General features: G+C 32.7%; 1 non-coding gene across 1 annotated transcript; it reads left to right on the top strand.

Annotated features, from left to right (window-relative positions):
• The first annotated feature begins 10,830 nt into the window (after positions 1–10,830).
• TRNAR-UCU (transfer RNA arginine (anticodon UCU)) lies at positions 10,831–10,903 on the top strand. The gene has a single exon. It is a non-coding gene; the product is annotated as a tRNA-Arg (tRNA).

The raw sequence follows: 10,903 nt of genomic DNA, 5'->3' as shown, positions 1-10,903 counted from the left end.
CACACAATGCTTTACCGGAACATCGAGGTGCACTGGAGTAGATGAAGGTTTTGACGTCTCACCCCGATGTGATATATCTCTATCTGTACCTGAAATATCCTCAGCAGCCCTCGGTGATGAGCCATAACTCAGTTGTCTCCCACTATGTACCTCTCGTAATGGACGATCAACAGCAACCCTTGATGGCTCTAGACGATCAGGAAAATATTGATCCCACTCATACTGCGTAATGATGTGCCCGCGATCAACATTGGAGCTGACGGGGTCAATTGTGAAGTCCCTAGTGACAGTTGAAGGCTGAATGACATCATATAATGAGTAGCATCGTGTGGCTCAGGGTAGTCACCTGGCTGATTATCTCAAATATCCTCCACGGGTGCCTCAACGTCCCCTTGCTGGGGACCCCGTCCTTTTTTTCGCCGACCACCACGACCACATGGGCCACCCATTCCTCTTTGGCCACGCCTGCCACATCTACCACGTTTAGGGGCTACTTGTGGCCCATGATGGTACTCCTGAGACGGCACATAAGCAGCCTCGTATCCTAAGGACGCATCCTCTCGGGCACATCTCAATGTGGCAGCAGCATGATCAGTAACCCGACGGCCAAGCCCATGCACAACTGCTGCTCCCTCGCCTGTATGTTGGAGCATCTTGAGTCCCAACTGGTAGAACTTGCATAAGCCAATAGCCTGCATAGGATATAAAATATTAATTAAGGAAGGTTGTTAAAGTAATGTAACATTATAAGTAAGTATAACAAATAACATAACAGCGCCTCATGCCTCCCGGTGTATGGAATGTATCGACCACCAGCGCGATGAACTGAATTCCTGATGAGAAGTCGGGTAACTCTACGATACCAACCCATGTACTCATGCTCCCTGTCCAAACGATCAGGTGGAGGATATGGCAGAATCAGGCCATACCTCTGGTCTAAATCCTCTATCTTGGTCTCTAGCTAGGCCAAGTATGTCTGGTCGACCTTGCGGCGATCATCCCGCTGGTAATGTGTGGAATGCCAAGTGGGCGGAATAGGTACAAGTTGGCATCGACCAAACTGTCGAAGGACTCGCTCGGTAGCATGATGCTCGACTATATCGAGGCATATAAGTGGGACCGCAGACATCCACATATCTCGACCGCGGGAGCAATAATCTGGAAATCCAGCTATGAGTGCGTCATTGTATGGCCTCCATATGAACTATTTATTAAACACAGGAATCGTGAGTAAACGTAAGACATATCAAGACATGCCAAGTAAACTTAAGTATATATGTAACTCAGTGTCTTCATGTAAATCCAACAAATCCCTATAATAAGGGAGATGATGTCGAGCCTCGACCTCGCGGGCGTGGCCACGCCTATCTACCCACCTCCTAGCTAGTGGGAGAAACGGTGGAGGTGGTGCATCTGGAGCTATCGGTGGAAGAAGTGGATCGAACTGCAGGAACCGCTCCGAGGCCCAAACCTAATATTGATTGTGGACGTAAAATTTAAGTCATTTTTTAATATCTATATACTATATTAAAAGCACGAAGGCCTTTAGCGAAATGTCGTTCGCCTTTTTTACCCTTTTAAATAAGTTTCACATTGGTCAAAATAGTAATTTAGTTATTTTCCTAATATTTAAAATTTTAAACTTAACTAAAAAATTTGAATATCAAACATTTCCTTGTAAAAACTCCTATTATTTAGGCATTAAAATCTTTCTTTCTTTTCGAATATTTATGCCAAATAACAATGAGCAAGATTTTCCTTCTAGTTACATATGCACATAATCATACGTTTATTTTAGTTTTATTTTATGTACCTGAAGTTGGGTGAATTTATATTTCTAATTAATTGATGTGTGTTGGGAGCTAATGACCAATCATAACTTCAGTGGGAGTTATTACTTTAAGTAACTTTTGGTAATCACTTATAATATATTCGAAATATTAACTAATCCACAACAAACAACTCTTATAGTTTCGAATCTGCCAAGCTGATATATAGATTATTTTCTTTTATTTATATTCTTTTGCTTTTAGCTTGAACGTTAATAATTAAAAAGAAAAAGATGGTGGTCCCAAGAAGACACTAACCTACTTGTATTAATCGAGAAAAAATATTATTAACTATTTTTTATAATATTTAAAACTTTAAAATCAATAAAACTTTGCAATAGTAATATTTTCTTATTAAATTGTATAGGAAGTACTACTATTTAGAACTTCAAAAAGATTAATTAAGATACCTTATATAAATTATTTTCTTATTTGACCAACTATTTAATCTTAATCTTAAGCAAAAAAAATTCTAATTGTTGAATATAATTTTTAAATATTATAAAAAATCGATGAAAAGAAAAATGTTGTTCGAGTAGGACGGAGTTAAAAAATATCTATATTTTCTATATCCCCAATGCAAAATAAATAAATTATTTGTAGTATTGGTAATGAATGATTAAGTCTTTGAATTAAATAATTAGCAAAAGAATTCAACTCAATTCTTTTCGAGATCGTTAAAATTATTTTTCCAGTTGATAAACTCTTAAAATACATAAATTTATTTTTGCATGAAGAGCATGCAGTGAAAGAAAAAAGAAAATAGAGCAAAATTAATTATATTATAGTATTAATTTAATTTGGTACTTGTTTTCAGTATTAAGTAACAAAAAAACAATAATTTTCATAAAAAAGTTCCCGCATGAATTCTCAGAAATTATAATAAGTCATATAAGAACTTTTGTGAGGAAGATTCTTTTATTTATTGGACTAGTTAAATTGGACCAACATTCATTATTTTTAGGAACTTATTTCTTTTTTCTTTAATTTTGTTCAATAACTCAAACACATTAACGTAATAATGGTTATTTAATCTTTTAAAATTATACATTTATGGATATAGGGTAGACGCGCAAAGCGCATACTCTAAGACTAGTCTCTCTTATAATAATGAAAAGAATTGACTATGTTTTCATCTGCAGCAGCAGTATAAACCCGGCAACATCTCTCACGGTGCCCATGGACGACTGGCACATGTGCCTATAAATGTAAGCTAGAACATCTCCACCCCAGCTATAACCAGGTAACTCATCTAGCCGCTCCAAATGATGTAGAAATTGCAAGCTGGCTAGGTTTTTTGAAGTGTTTGGGAACAGAATACCACCAAACATCATCAGCAGCAACAACCTCATATACCGATCGATATCCTTTGGCGGTGAGTCATCAGTAATATCCGTGTACAGCGGCGCCAGATGTTGTCTAACGGGCGTTAGCTGCAATTGACTGGCACCACTCAACGCAGTCGGCTCCACAGGCTGGAAACCAGTAAGCCTCTACAACATATGAAGGTAGTCTTCTCCTGTATAGTCCTTAAAAGCATACGGGTAAGCTACAGGCATACCATCAACGGGCAACCCGAAAAGAACCTCCACGTCTTCTAGCGTGATGGTAGCCTCGCCGATGGGTAGATGAAACGTGTGCGTCTCCGGTCGCCACCGCTCTATCATAGCCGTGATCGGGGCCTAGTCAAACTACAACCAGCCGATCTCTATAATCCGATAAAACCCCATCCGCGGAATGCGTCTAACTGTACGAGAAGCAGTGGATGGTCCCTAATGAACTTTCAAAGATCGTCTATATGTATGGGGTGGAAGGTCTGGGACAGACACTGTCCATCCCAAATGAATGTGAAGGTCTATGGTTGCCCTGGAGAAACAGTAGCTCTCGTGATGGAGGTCCAGGATGTACAGGGGGAAGTTCCATGACGATGTCTGTAAATTGAACAATATTAATTAAAGTATTTTTCTGTTTAATCGTTTAACATATTTAAATATATTGTGATATTTTTTATATTAATATATAATCGATAAATTTTCTATATTATTATTTAGGTTGATACATTTTCTATATTATTATTTTATATGTTAGTTTCTTACATCTTTTACTAAAATTCAGCAGGATTTTGTTTGAACTACCATCTTTTTTTGGCCATTTTTGGGTTATAAGAGAATTAAATATTTAATTTTTATAACTAACCATGATATATTTAATAATTATTCATATAAAAATACTTTGATTGAAATTTTTTCTATATTGTTGTTTTATATATTAGTTTCTTATATTTTATGACTAAAATTTAGAAGGGTTTTGTTAAAACTATCATCTTTTTCGGATATTTTTTTGGGTTATAAGAGAATTAAATATTTAATTTTCATAACTAATAAGATATATTTTATAATTATTCATATAAAAATACTCATGTCGATTTTTTTTATATTATTGTTTTATATGTTTGTTTCTTACATTTTATGACTAAAATTCGGGAGGGTTTTGTTAGAACTATCATTTTTTTTTCAAATATTTTTTGGGTTTATAAGAGAATTAAATATTTAATTTTCATAACTAATAAGATATATTTAACAATTATTCATATAATAATACTTAGGTTGAAATTTTTTCTATATTATTGTTTTTTATGTTAGTTTTTTACATTTTTTGACTAAAATTCGGGAGGATTTTGTTAGAACTATCATCTTTTTTTTTTCAGATATATTTTGGGGTTATAAGAGAATTAAGTATTTAATTTTCATAACTAATAAGATAATTATCTACTAATACATTAAATCCATAATTGAGTACTCTAACCGAGTTAGTTAGCGAGTTCACGTAATTTTTATTGTAGACTACATAATCCTAAAGAGCACTAAAGTCACACAACTCTAAATGGTCATAATTAAAGTCAACTATCATAAGCTAAAATTTATTATCAGTTTTATTACGCTAATGGGCACTACATAACAATTAAATGTACAACATAACACTAAAGGACACTAAACAACAATAAATTCACATATTATTATACGGTCAACGCTAAAATCACATATAACACTAATTATTTAATAACATGACAATATATTAATTTTTTAGCACATAAATAAACTAATCTGGATAAAAAATAAAAAATAATTATATCACAAAACGATCACAAAAAGCAGGCAACATAGTAAAAACAACTAATTTAGTACTTTATATACATGAGTTTTATCAAAAAGTAAGTCGGAATACCTCGATTTACAGTTTTTTGATTTGTGAAAAATTGATGATTTGACCAGCGAAATGAGCAATAGAAGAGACCCACTACACAACAACGCCTTAGATCCGATGTTAGCTCACAAAAATACGGAGGGGACACAATTTTTGAGGATGGGTGGACTCCATTGGAGAATTTTGCATAAAAAATAGGGCGGGAGTACCGTTTTCTCAGTTCTGTCGAGGAAGATGGCTGGACCATTTTTTTATATAGGTATAGAGCATATACGGGATGCACTATACCTGCCTGTCTTTTCAACTTCAGGTATAGTGCATCCCGTATATGAGCTATAGTTATATTTTGACCGCCATTTAAAATTCAAATATAGCGCATTGGTTGCATGCGCTATACCTTAATGGACAAACGTGTCGTTAAGGTATAGCGCATTCAACCCATGCGTTATATATAAATTGGTCATCAATTGGTTTTTTTACCTATTTGTGTTTTGAGTCCAAATAAACATTATTTTAGTTCCGGACTCGCAGCCACCATATACAAAATAACTTTGGTAGCAACTGAGTATTACATCTAGCAAGAAAGGAATGGTGGTGTTTCAGAGCAAAAGAAGACAACCTCCAGGAATTATCAGGATGATCATTTAGGAGAATCCTTGTGAGAACCATTATGTGCAGAAAGTTGAACAGTAGAATAAATAATATGAACTTTGATCTTGTCTTATAAGGGTTTTAGACTATTTGACATGGTTAACGAAGTAGAGTTGGAGTGCAAATCTGGGGTAGTCCAATTTGCTATTTTCTTTTTTCTTAAGCTGAATTCTCTTAGTTGGTAATAAAATTGCTTATTTACCAAAAAAAAAACTTAAATTCAAAATGGAGTCTCCAAGTTGCGGTGATTTTTTTTTGCTTTCCTTTTTCTTAAGGAGGTAGGGGAGAGAAAATTGGCGAACCAAATTATAAGGTGGGAAACTAAACTCTTGCTGATACCATAAAAGTTCAAATAATTAACCAAGGGGAGTATTAAATTTTCTGAATCGGCATGTGATTAGCAACCAAGTCTTGATTGCTAAAAGAGAACAATAAATGAGAGGGTGGATGGGGGGCCACAGCCAGCATTCTCAGCTGTGACTGGACATGTCTCAACCAAACTTGACGTAGTTGTGATTGCTGCCCATACATGTGTTTGTCTATAGCAAAACGTAATCAAAGGATTAGACAAAGAATGAAATGGTCCCATCACATGATGTTGGGGTGGTCACTAAAAAATTTAAAAATGGAAACCCCAAATTCATAATTAAGTGAATTTGTTTGACTGGGCACGAAGTTTAAGAAAAAATGAAGGTTTTTTGAATTTATGGTCCTAAACAAATCAAAAAGGGGTCCAGAATATTTGTGTGGTTATAAAAACTTTTCATTTAGGGTAGAATTGGAAGTTTAAGCTGAATTGTTTCCAAATTTAAAAAGGGGTCATTCTTTTTTGAACGAACCAAAAAAGAAATAAGTTCACATAAACTGGAACGGAGGGAGTAAGTACTTATTTGGAAAGTTGTGCTATGGCAAAATTGATTACTCACTCTGGTTCATAATAAGTGATTTTTTAGTATTTTTTTTTTGTTCAAAATAAGTATCTTTTTTACATAATCAAAAAAAAAAAATTTAGTTTTTCAAAATTTTCCTTAATTATTTATATTTTTCAATGTGTCAAGTTAACAATATGTGATTTTTAATTAACGATAATTAGTCAAAATACTTATTTATTTTCCAGTAGTTACTCCCTCCGGTCCACAATAAGTGATTATTTTAGCTATTTTCACACAGATTAAGAAATTTATTTTTTAACATTAATTAGTAATGAGATTGACCATATAAATATTTACTATCTCCTCACATAAATACTCCTAACACATACTCCAACAATATTTACTCAAAGGGCAATGTAGGAAAAATAATAATTAATTCATTCTTTAAATCTGAAAAAATCAGATATTTTGGACCACAAAAAGAGCCAAAAAATAATTTATTGTGGATTGGAGAGAGTACTGTTTTCTTAAGATGTATGACAAAAATCAAAAGTCACTTGTTACAGACAGGAGGAAGTAGTTGATATGTGTAACATTCTTAAAGGGATCTCCTTTTGGCTTTAGTATGAAAACCATTAAGGAAAAAAATAATTAATTTATTCTTTAAATTTGAAAAAATTAGATATTTTGGATCACAAAAAAAAGTCAAAAAAGAATCTATTGTGGATCGGAGAGAGTACTATTTTCTTAAGATGTATGGCAAAAATCAAAAGTCACTTGTTTTTCTCGGGAGGAAATAGTTGATATGTGTAACATATTTAAAGGGATCTCCTTTCGGCTTTAGTATGAAAACCATTAAGTATACACGGCTCCCTATTTAATGTCTAGTGTTTAATTTATGGAGAAAAGAGAAAAGCTTGCGTGGTTTTGGTTCACATGTTAATTATGGGGAAATTTGACGTATGAATTATTTATATGTGAACAATAATGAGGTAATTACGGCTAAGTTTCTTATAGGAATAATTATGATGTGAATAATAACACAAAAAATGTTACTAGTATGTAAGAATTACCCACGTTACGAGCAATTTTATCATTAAAGAATTTTATTCTTCTATTTTTAATTAAACATCGCACTATTTTATACAAATTTTTATGTTATAAATTATTTTTTCCAATCCATACGGCAAAATGACCCCATAACCATTCGTGGAAAGAGAAGGAGAGAGTGTGAAGAGGGACGGATTGTGACACCCTTTAGGGCTTGTTTGGTTAGGAAACAAGTTATTTAAGAATTAATTATTTGGGATTTTTAGCTAGTTATACTATATTAGAAACTTATTTACCTATATTCTCTATGTTTTGAAGTTTTTAATAAGTATCTAGATTATTCTTTCAAATTGTATATATTGCTTCTTAAAAGACTCTCACTCCATTATTAGTGCATTTAATTAAGGGATACAATTATATCCTTTCCTTTTTCATCCTCTCTTCTTCTCTCTCCTTTTTTTTTTACATCAAAATCCATTAATCTACGCCCAGAATCTTCATCTTCTCTCTTTCCACTATTACCGATAATTTTATATTATTAAAAAAATGTTCTGAATTTTTATGATATTTGTATGATAACTGTATCATAATTGTATTTAAATTGTATCAGATACATCAATGCCTAAAACATAAATGTATCATACTTGTATCATAATTGTATACTAACTTGTATCTGGTATATTAGTACCCAAAATAATACCTGATACAATACTAATAAATTTTTATATACAATTATCATACTTGTAATACAAACTGTGAAATTCGTCAGGAATGCACAACTGCTCGTAACAATATACAATGAATATACAGTTATCATACATTTGTAATACAATTCCTGCAACAATTATGATACATATACAATTATAATACAATCGCGATACATTTCAAAAAAATTGTGACACAATTATGATCTTCAACTTCTTCAAGTTTCAATCATAACTCTACATTAAAAATTTAATATAATCGCATTATAATTATATTAGTTTTGTATCGAGTATTATTTTGGGTATTGATGTATCATATATAAGTCACATACAATAAAGATTTTAGAAAGAAAGAAAACAAGAATCAAAACTTACCCACAGCTTGATTCTAGAGCAATATTTTCAATTTCGTCGTATTGTATCAATAAGAAATATTGATTAGTAAGAAAGAGAAAAATTGAATTTCAAAAGCTTTGTAAGAGGAACAGAATCTACAATTTTTCTTTTTTTGGGGGGGGGGGAGGGGGGAGATAACTTTGGGTAAGCAAGATTTTGGTAAGCGAGATTTCTTACTATAGGTAAGAATAATTTTAAATAATTGTTAAGAAAGAGAAAAGATGATTTTGTAATTCTTTGGAAAAGAAAAGAACCTTCAATGTAGGAGGGATTCTTGAAAATGGGAGTTGAGTGTCTAGACTTAAGGGATTTTGAATTTATTCTTTTTTATGGTTTTGTATATAACTAGTAAGATAGATGTACAAAGTAATTAATAAGGAACCTAAATAAAGGTGGTAAATAGGTTTTTATTATAGTACAACTAAGTAAAAAACCGGTTAGTTATTTACCAACTTTGAGAGCCTTTCAGTTTCAAAAACATTCAGCTTTCGGAGGTTAAAATAAAAGGCTAGATTTAAAAGCTTTTCAAAGTTTGAACAACAAAACATAGCAAATTCTTTCGTTTGATCAACTTTATTTTCATTACACTAAACTTTATGTCAGGTAATTAAATCTAGACGCAAAAAAGTTAAAATTAAAAATTAAAAATAATCTAGACCAGATATATTAAAAGTATATGTTATCCATTCAAGTAAGAACTTGAGGAAATAGAGATAGTTAAATGCATGTCCCTTCAATTATCATCTTATCTGGAAGATCTTCTTTCGTAGGTAGTAGGTACATTTCATCCATGGTTCACTGGTTGAGTTGTTAATAATACCAGTTATACACAACTACTTCAGCGAAAAAAAAAAAAAAGGTGGGGTGGGGTGGGGCGAGGCGGGGCTCTTTAGCAAATAACCATGGGGCGGAAAGTATTTACCCGCTCCTACCCACTTTGTTTTCCCCTACCCATTTTTTTAATACCCAGCCAAATAAAATCAAACTAAGTTACTACTAAAAACCAAGCCAATTCAAGCCAAAACGAAGTCAAGCCAAGCCAAGCCAAATTAAGCTAAGCTAAGCCAAATGGGTTAACAAAAATTGGGATGAATAGGTAGGTAGAGGTAATTAGTTTTAATTGGGTAAGTATATATTGTAAATAATTTTAAAATAGGTAGGAAAGGATAATTATTTTAAGCTTAATGGATATTTTGCATAAATTGCTCAAAAAGAATAGTTAGACAACAAATACTTAAAAGTTCCATAGCCCAACATCAAAGTGTCTTGAAATCCAATTTCCATGAGCCCAAGATGCAAAAGGCCCAAACAAAATGCAAAAACCCATGAATGACCTCGGCCCATGACTACTTGGAGCATTACTAAATAGCCGTCCACCCACGCTTAAACTAAAAATAGCTCACGGATGCATTGTATATGTATAATCCTTGTATATTAATGTTGTTTGTAATGAACATATAATCTATGTATATCGGCTAGAAAAAATGAACAGTGAATGCAATGGCTGTTTGTATAAAGGTCTCCTTGTGAACCTCTATTTTACTCTCAGTTCTTACTGGGAAAGAAAAACCCCATTTTTGAGGAGAAGAGCCATATCTCTTCATACTTGGATTGGTCCATAGGATGACTACAGAATTCACGTTATATAATACAAGTGTAAATAATTTTTATAGTGTTTACCTATTGTAGCAGGTAATATTTTTTATTTTTTTCAAGATTACAAATTTTATATTTTAAGGAGACTTGCCTCTAAATATCTTTTGGGTGATCCGATAGTTTAATTAATTTTTTTACACTCATATAACTTAAACGGATACCGTAGTAGTAAAAAGAACCAAATATTTCTTCTGCAAAATATGTTCTCTCTCTAACAAGGTTTTGTTCTCGTGTTCATGCTTAAACTCCGATACAAGCTTGGAAATACACTCCGTCTCTTCAATGCTGAAACTCATTATAATCTTCTTTTCTGATACCAAAATAAAACTATCTTTTCTATTAATGTAACTATAGACTTGTATTTTATTCTTTTTCAGTTACTTTATTTATAGGACAAGCAATGTGTAATATTATTACTTTCAGAAAGAAACTTTATTTTGTAAATGCCATCATGCTTTATAAACAAAAGCGCCCATGGCCTAATGGATAAGGCGCTTGACTTCTAATCAAGCGATTGTGGGTTCGAGTCCCACTGGGCGTG

Source organism: Nicotiana tabacum, chromosome 5 (assembly GCF_000715075.1).
Source record: "Nicotiana tabacum cultivar K326 chromosome 5, ASM71507v2, whole genome shotgun sequence".
In the NCBI taxonomy this organism is placed as follows: Eukaryota; Viridiplantae; Streptophyta; class Magnoliopsida; order Solanales; family Solanaceae; genus Nicotiana; species Nicotiana tabacum.
This window is presented reverse-complemented; position numbering and strand designations above follow the sequence as displayed.